The sequence below is a fragment of the Octodon degus genome, unplaced genomic scaffold (genome assembly GCF_000260255.1).
Source record: "Octodon degus isolate 3935 unplaced genomic scaffold, OctDeg1.0 scaffold00067, whole genome shotgun sequence".
NCBI lineage: Eukaryota > Metazoa > Chordata > Mammalia > Rodentia > Octodontidae > Octodon > Octodon degus.
This window is the reverse complement of record NW_004524643.1, coordinates 11326776-11336225: the sequence shown is the minus strand read 5'-3', so window position 1 is coordinate 11336225 and position 9450 is coordinate 11326776. Positions and strand designations below refer to the sequence as shown.

Here is a 9450-nt window from a genome sequence, read left to right as displayed (position 1 = left end):
AATGTTTTCTCTCCATGTGACTTTCCTTAGGCAGGCTCTACGATCACTTTCCTCTGTGGCCCCATAATCTTGATCAGAAAATTTGGCTACAACTGAGTTACGTGATGTTACAGTACAGGTTCTTCTATGTCCTGAGTCCTCACTAACCTTGAAAGGTTAGGGCCAAAACGTTGTCTGTCCTTGTAGCCCTTCTTTTTCTCTAATTTTTGGCCTGCAAACTTAAGTTGTTAACCCTGCAGAAGAGAAGCTTGTTATTATCTTGCCACTTTTTAAAGCAGTTCTTGAAGTCTCTGTTGGTGTCATTAGTTTTTTTTAGGGGGTGGGGCTGCCTCAAAGTCCTGAATGGACTCAAAACATTTACTTTTCATGGTCCTATGACTATCAGTGAAAATCCAGAAGTCACAGTGTCAGATAGGTGAATAACGTGGATGAGGATGCACCATAAGTTTTTTAGGAGCCTACCTTTCTGTTGGATGCAACCGTATTTACTATATGTATTTTTAATTATACTTCATAAAGATGCTCATGGATAAGGACTTCCAGAACTGCTTCAGAAAGCAACAAGAATGATGGGATAAGTATGTGAGGAGCTCACGGCTGGGGATGGGTGTGCTTAAGTGAGAATGTTATTTAATAAAATTTTAAAACTTAAATATTTATCATATAATTTGGTCATCCTTTGTAGCTTATACTTCTGGTTACTTCAGTCTGGTTGTTCCTTAAAATTAGAACCATAAAGTATGAGATGGAGTCCAGAATGGACCACAAGGCTCCAAATGTGGGGTGATCAGCAAAGAAAGCATTGGTCATTTTTGTGGGCTATGTCACACTGCTGATTTAAGTCACAAGCACAGCGCTCTCTCTCTCTCTCTCTCTCTCTCTCTCTCTCTCTCTCTCTCTCTCTCTCTCTCTCTCTCTCCCCCCCCTCTCTCCCTCTCCCCTCCTCCTTTCCCTTCCCTTCCTTCCTTCCCCCCCCCCAAAGAAGTTCTATTTGATCATTTCTGGCCAATACTACATCTCTGCAACTTGTTATTTGAACCTGAATGTAGGGGTTTACATTGTAAGTCATCACCTGTTAGCTTCTCTTTGTTCACTAATTTGAGTCCATAGAATCACATTTAGTGCATTGGGTGCTTTTCTCAGTATTTATAAATTCTATGTATTTTTAAGAGACAAACCTTGTTTTTATCCAGCTTGACCAGAAGTTTAGATAGCTCATATTGAAGGCAGATCCTTTGAGATTTGTACTAGCTGCCTTTCTCTAAATCACAGATTCACGTAGGAAGAAAAGGGCCTAACCCTATTGTCTATCAGAACATTCATTAGTATTGTTATTTATTGTAATGCTCAAACTGAGGCCATTTTTAGCCAGTAGGGATGCCTCCAGGTTGGCTCCCCCTTCAGATTGATTGCCTCCACCATTCTTTGGGCCCTTCTTTACTCTCTGACACAGGATGGACCAGGTTCATCTTATATTCTCCTTGCCTATGTCTTAGGATCAGCCGTTTCTCTGAGGAGCCCTGGAACTATTCAGTGGAATGGCCCATTTAGAATGAAAAAATCTCAGCTCTAGGTGTGTTTATTACATTGAGGGTTAGTGCTCCCAGGCACCTCTCAGTGGACAAAGCCAACACACATGTATAATAGTGCATATGCACATGTATACTCTGTATACATAAACATCTATTTATTTATTTATGTCTCTTATCTATCTCACTTGAAAATCATGAGTTCACACAAATATCTTTAATTACTACCAGCATTACAGTGTTTGTCCTACTGTGTCTTAGTTACTCTTTTCTCATTGCTGGGACAAATACCTGACATCCAAAATGAAGAAAGGAAAGGTTTATTTAGCTCACAGCTAATGGAAGTTTCAGTCCATACTTGGCTGGCTCTAAGGCAGAGTGGCACATGGCAGACATCATCCATTCATGGCAGCAGCAAACAGCAAGAGAGAATGGAATGAGTAACAGCAACAGTGGCAACAAAGAACAAGTCCGTCTCTCTGTCTCTCTCATGTTACACTGAGGCTATTGTCCCAGACTGGGTGTAGTGTTCACACCCATAATCCCAGCCTTGGATGTGAATTAATCACACACTGTAGTACTGCGCCTGAATGACTGCAGGAGGACAAATACACACAAACCATAACATATGGCTTCCTCTATTATAATACACTTCTTTGACAGTGAAAATCCTAATCCATTATCCTTAGAATACTGATGTTTTTCTCAGTTTTCCAGGAGAAACCAGTCTCCTCAACCATAATACTGCTGGGCCCCTTCTTTGCATTCACATACTGCCCTCCAGGACCCTCAGCTGTCCAGCAACACCCTGAGCTCCTGCTGAACCTCTGCTGCCTGTGCCTGGCCACCTTCCTCATGTGGGCTCTGATGTTGGGCGCCCCCTTCACTTTGGCTTTTGGGCTGGATTAGGAAGGAAGGAAGGAAGGAAGGAAGGAAGGAAGGAAGGAAGGAAGGAAGGAAGGAATTATGGACAGATGAATGGCAGGCAGGCTGCCTTGTAAACATTTTTTTCTTCCTTTGATTGAAGTTTACTGACAGTTAAATGAGCAAATCTTGAGTTTCTAACTTACTGTATACACCCATGTAATCATCCAAATTGGGTGAACCTCCTTAATATACTTACTCAAAGATGACCATTTGTGAACTCTGTGTAGATTAATTTTTTGTGTAGATTAATTTTGCTTGTTTAATTTTTTAACCTTTTATTTTGAAATAATTTCAAAGTTATGAAGAGTTGCAAGAATAATGTGAAAAAAAAGAAAAAAGAAAAAAAAAAAAGAAAAAAAACAAAACAAAAAGAATAATGTGAAGAACTCTCCAAATCCCTTTCCTAGACATAGACTCTGTTTTGCTATGTATGTGTGTATCTCCATATGTCCTTTTTATCCCCTCTCCTTCTCCCTCTCCCGTTTTTCTCTTCTCCTCCACCCCCTGTGGAGCTTCTTCAGTCTCTGCAGTTGTCTTGATGATACGTTTTGTGGCAGCTTTGATCCAGGGTCCACTACAGGGTCATATGTTACATTTAGTTGTCATGTTTCTTTGCCTCCTTTAATCTGAAACAGTTTGTCTTTTATGACATTGATATTTTTAAGCAATATAGAACTTTTTTATTGTGTTCTACAATTGATTTTATCAGAAATTTTCTCATGATTCAATTTCTCATATGCTCTTTTAGCAGTAATATTACGTAGATGTATCTGATGTCAGTTTCTCTCATTATTAGCAATATGAACTTAGATCTCTTGTGTGACGTGGTGTCCATCACCTTTCTCTTGTATGAAATTAGCATTTATTTCTTTATAATTAAGAAGTAATCTGGGCATAGTGGCTCATACCTGTAATCCTTGGTACTTGGGAGGCTGAAGCAGGAAGATCTTAGGTTGGAAAATAGTCTGTGCAATGTAGCAAGACTTTGTTCCTTCAAAAAGGGAAAACTAGGAGTGTAATTCAGCTTTTCATGGATTTAATCCCCAGTACTAAAATAAGAAAGGAGGGAAGAGAAAGAAATCTGTGAAGGTACTTTGAGAGTATGTGAATTTCTTGTTTCTCTTTGGACTCTTGCTTAGTAGCTTTAAGATGGAATAATGATTTTTACCTGAATTGATTATTACTGCAATAGTTGCAAAACTATTTTCTAGTCCACTTATTATTCTTATCCATTTAGCATTTTTGATGTCCTAGTATAAGGAAGAATCTTTCTTGCTTTCATGTTTAATAGTCACTAGGTATTTATGGATTTTACTGAGTGGGCTATTAATCTACTGTTGTTGTTCTTGTGTGTGTATCTGTACAACCAGGGATTGAACCCAGGGTTTCACACATGCCAGGCATGCTGTGTACCAATGAACTATACCCTCAGCCCCAGCTCTTTTTATTTTGATGTTAAAGTGCATGGGCTGGCCTCAAATTTGCCATCTTCCTGCCTCAGCCTCCCAGGTATTACAGGCATCTACCTTCTCACTTAGTATTTTTTTTTTTTAATGTATTTGATACAGGGTCTCACTATGATGTTCCTGTTTTGAGCTTCCTCAGTATTGGGATTACAGGCTTGTGTCATCATGCCTGGACTTGATAGCCAGCTCACAATGCCTGGGAGCAGATCCTGTGCAGCCTGTGGTGCAAGGGATTGAACCCCAATCCCTGCATTTGCCTAAGCAAGCTCTTAGTCCACTGAGCTATCTCGCTGGCCCTTCATCACACTTGTTTTTATTATTAACTTTGGTGTTCAAATTCTTCCTTGATTTAGTTGGTGGGACTCTCTGAAGGTGAGTCCTGTATTCTGTTCTATTATTCTTTTATCACTTTACTGTCTGGCACAAAAAGATGTTTCGGTATCAGTTTTTCTTTTCTTGTTTAATGTGTGTGTGTGTGTGTGTGTGTGTGTGTGTGAGAGAGAGAGAGAGAGAGAGAGAGAGAGAGAGAGAGAGAGAGAGGCAGGCAGAAAGACAGGCAGAAAGACAGACATGCAGACACAGATGCAGACAGAGACAAAGAGAGACTGTAAGTTTATACTGATACCTTTAATTTTAATCCATTATGTACGGGATTCCTCTTTGGTGTTCTTCATTCCATGCTTGTTTTTCCTTTCATCCACAGTGAAAGTTCTAGCTGCTGACAATATTTATTTTTCCCTCATTTGTATAGCCCTATAACATATGCAAAATACTTTCAGAATTGGTACATGTATAGTCTGAAAGTAAAAACCCTAAGTAGTAGTTAAAGTTTTTTTTATAGTTCTTTTTGTTTTTGTTTTAATTTTTTTCAAGAGCAAAGAAAAATAATGTTTGAGATTAATTAAGAACACAATCCAGGAAAAGATGCACACAATCTTGAGAAAAATATACTCCTTTATGTTTTTAAACAGAAGTTATTTAGTGAAAGCACTGTGCTCAAAAGTTACTAGGGTTGGTTTGGTTTTACCTCCTGAGAGCAGTTGTGTTTTTATTGAAATGTTTTGCCTGTCTTTGAGTTCCATGTAAGTAGAGTCATACAATATTTTTGTCTGGCTCATTTTGTTAATATTATTCTTAAAGATTTATTCATGTTGCAGATATCAGTAGGTTATTTTTCTACTGCTGTGATACACACACACATGCTCACACACACACACACACGTATATGTGGTACTGAAGTTTGAACTTAGGACCTGTGCATGCTAGCCAATGCTCTATCATTGAGCTACACCCCCAACTCACTGTGATGTTTTCTAAATTAAGTACATTTTCTCACTTATACTGATGATAACTATTTGGGTTATTTCTTTTTTCCTTTTTTTCTTTTGTGTGTATGAACATTCTTATTCATAACTTTAATGAAAATAGCAGACAATTTTTCAAAGCAATTGTTGAATTTATACTCCTTCCAGCATCTAGGACAAAGGCTAAATTTTTGAGAAGCATACTGTAGGGTGTTTGCCTGACCTAAATCTATTAATTGTCTGTCTTTGAATTTTGTTGACCAACTCACTTGGTTCCATGCTTTCACCAAGAATCATGGCATGCTTTTACTAAAATTAAATTGTTATGTTAGGTTCTCTTATTCTGCAGTGACTAGATACTGTCAGAGAACAATGCTTTAGTATTAGAGGATTGTCCTAGACTTTGGCATAGGTAATGAATACAGGTGAAGCAAACATCTGATATAAGAAATGAAAATAGTCACAACACAAGGTGGATCAGATATATCTTGAGTCTTGAGCTCAGGACTGAGTTTCACATCTCAGGTCTTGAGTCTCTGTTGCTTTTTCCCTGAGAATTCTTATAGCCTAGTGACTTGGTCTTTCTATTCTTTCTGCCTCCTCTGACTCCTCTGTTTGCTGCTCCTACTTACATTAACTTTTCTCATGTCTCTTCTATCTACTGCTCCAGCTGCCAATTATAAGTCACTCCTTAGAGCCCATTTCAGGCAGAACTGCTCAAAGCTGCTTTCATAATATGTGGCCACTCTGCAGTGACTCATTTTTTGACAAGTGTCCTGCCTGTGACCACAGCAAGCAGGACAGCAAAGGAGGCTCCCAAATCCAGACTTCTACATCCAGGGGTCCCTGTGTGGTAGAAGTCTGGGATGGAAGAACCTATTTTCTCTATAAGCTAATTCTTGCTTCTTTCAAAGCACATTATGTGGCTAAGAGAACTGAGGCTTGACTAAGGTTTTACTACTTCCTGAAACACAGAGGTTGTTGTGGAAAGGAAGAGAGTCAAAATTTGTAAGTACATTGGTGCCCAGCATGTTATAGTATAGAGTTTCACTTTACTGCTAGGGCCTGGCATCCATCCTCACAACTACTCTGAGAAGTGGGACTCTGTTGCCATACTCAACAAACAGGTCAGCAGTCATGCTCAGTCATTAAGTCACTAGATCACACCACCCTGTGAGCCCAGGTATACCCGGTCCCAAAGTCTGTGAGCTTGCCCACTACACACACTGCCCCTCCTCTTATACTTTTTTATTTTTCTTGTTTTCAAGACAGACTGTCATTATGCAGTCCAGCCTGGCTTTGAACTCATTGTGTATTCAGGCTGGCTTTAAACTTATGACACTCCTCTTACCTCAGCCTCCTGAGTGCTGGGATTACAGGCATGCACCAACATGCCTGGAAGCTTGCTCCTCTTCTGATAAACTGGCATCACAATCTTCCAATCAGTAAGCCTCAAATTGTCAGGTGACAGCTTTCTGATTATCTTCCTCCTACCCTTATATTTTATCTAATTCTTCCTTCTTCTGAGTCCCATATCTGTTTTGATTTTTTGTTCATTTTCGTTCCAGCCACGACTCTTTTAGGAGCCACCACAATGACTTTTAGCTTTCTTCTTGCCGTCTGGTCATAATATAATGTGATCTAATCTAATCTAATCTAATCTAATCTGATCTAATCTAATCTTCTTTAAAGTTGTCATAGTGTCGATCTCCTTATTTCTTCCAATGCTTCATCCCTCACTACATAAGCCTTCTAACTGAGCAAGAACAGGTCTCTTCTCTCTGGAGAGTACTTTGCCATCTTCATCTGCACCATGGCAGAGGGAGTTAAGGCGAGGTGCTTCCAGAAGCAAGCAGTTGTGATGTCTCCATGGTCTCCTCCATTTTGAGCCATTTCGGAGCCTAGGGGATTGGCCCATAGGATTGCAGTGTCTCTGTAAAACATGCACAGCATTCTTGCCCTGCTTTCCCAACAGTTTGGAGATTGTCTGGTGGTCACCCCAGAACGCTGTGCAGACGGCAGCTGGCTTGGGTGGAGCTCTAGCACTTGGTGCTCCTTCTCTTGTTCTGTTACCTGGGCTGTCATTCAGGCGCAGCCTTGAGTGCGCTTTTCCTGTATTAGCTGAGGACTTGCCTCTTGGGCAGAGCACTCTGAAGACTCATCTCTCTCTTCTCCCAGGCTGCAGGTGCCTCAGCCTGCTAGCCGGTTGCCATGGCATCTGTGGGTACCCAAGACCATTGGGCAGGCAGGAGCCAATCAGCACGCCCATTGGAGATGAGGGCAGCTATGGTTCCCAGGGTTTCTTGAGGCCTCTGTTGTCCACTGCCTGGATTTCCCCTTCAGAACTGGACAATTAGTGGAGTTCTCCCTTGAGGTGATAGGTCAAATGGTGGGCCAGAGGACAAAATTTCCGCTGTTTTATAGTCAGGACCCCAGGAACTAATAGTGGGACAACTTACTGATCATCCTTAGGCAGACTTCTGGTCACAGGCATCATATTTGTGGTTGTGAGCCCAGGGCTGTCTTGTTTTACAGCCTTTTTAGTTAGCACTGAGTTGCTGGGTATAAGGAACTGAGTGGGTGGTTTATTTCTGTGCTGCATGAGAAAAGGTTAAAACCATTGAGGGGATAGAAAGCTTGAATTTCAAGGGTTGTAGAATCCTGCACCTCCCTTGTTACAGGACACAGGCAAGTTATAATACCTGTGTAAACTTAAGTTGCTTCATTTGTTAAGTGGTTGTAACTGAAGACTGTGTCTTCTCAGGTTTTGGATAAGATTAAATAAGATATCACTGGAAAAGTTAGCAGGTGCCTGGCCATAAGCACTCAACATGGGCCAAGCAGCTGTTTTTAGAAATGGTACAGCTGTACTGCTGAAGTACTCAAAGCAACAGTTGGCAATTATTTTTTTCACATTCATCTATTTTTTGCTTCTTCATTCAATGATTTATCTAGCCCATTGATGTATTTGGGATATATTTACTGGGTGTGTATTGCCAATTTTTGTTCTAGTCCACTTGTGAAAAGATCTATCCTTCAGGGGAATTATGACTCCCCTCACAGGAACTGATGGAGTCAGGTCCAGCTGAGAGAGTAGGTGGGAGACCCTGTTCACCTGGCAGCTCTGACTCCTGAGGTGGAAGCCTCTGAACAGAGTAGACCATTCTAGTGTTTGGACAGCACTGAGACAGGACAGCTATCCACAGCTACCTTTGCTTGCCACCTTGCACCCTTTGCAGAGGTGTTACCCCCTTCTGAAGGACCAGCTAGCAGGCTGGAACCTGCTTTCTCTGTACTGGGGCTCTGTTTTCTGGGACTGATCTCTGTTGTGGTTTAAGGTGCTGTGGTGCACAAGAATTCCTGGAACAACCCTTCTGTACTCCACCATCTTCCCTGTCTTTTCTTATAGTGCTTTCCCTTCTGCCCCCACTTTGTTTCTCAGGGCTGGCTCTAGTTGGACGGGAGTGATACTCACAGTTGTTTTAGGATTATATGCCTTCCTTGGGTTGCTTTGTTTTGCACTAACATTCCTGACCCCCATGCCCTGCAGTTGGTCTGTGTGGCACACACCATTGGGCAGGTAATCTGCTGGTTGACTGAGAGACAGAGGTAGCTAGCACATGTGCAGTCTGAATAGACATTACATGTCTGTGGTAAGACATAGACATACCATGTCACATGGTAAGGGGCATGACACCTCGTGCTGTGGGAGTAGCTAGGATGAACAGCTGCCGTACCTGAAGAACTCAGGAAGGCTTTACCATGAGGTGGATGTGTTGAGCAATTGTAAAGGGTTTTCCTGAGTACATAGTGGGAGAAATGGAACTCTAGCCAAAGAGAATAGGGTACATAAAGATCTATGATTCCATAATGTCCTTAGAGAAAATATAATGTGGTATGAATGGAACAAAGGCTGTGTATTATTTGGGGTTGAGGGCTCATGAATAGCATAGGAAGGAAGAGTCCAAAGAGGTAAACAGAAATAAATTTCTGAGGGCCTCGTAATCCATGCTATGTAGTTTAGACTTTGCCCTACTGTCTTAGTTACTATTCTCTTTTTTTTAAATTTATTTTTGACATCAGTTATTTTATTTTAAAGAAAAAAAAATAAAAACAATGGTACAAAATCTCAAAACAAGATTTTAGGAGAGTAACAATGGTTAGTACATTGTCTGTTGTTACTGCCAAAGTAGTTTCTCATATTACAAGATATAGGCAAGAAAT

At 40.8% G+C, this 9450-nt stretch overlaps 1 protein-coding gene across 1 annotated transcript in view; it reads left to right on the top strand.

Moving 5' to 3' along the window:
* Positions 1-9450, top strand: part of Sergef (secretion regulating guanine nucleotide exchange factor) — a 278435-nt gene that overhangs the window by 183394 nt on the left and 85591 nt on the right. The window lies entirely within an intron of this gene.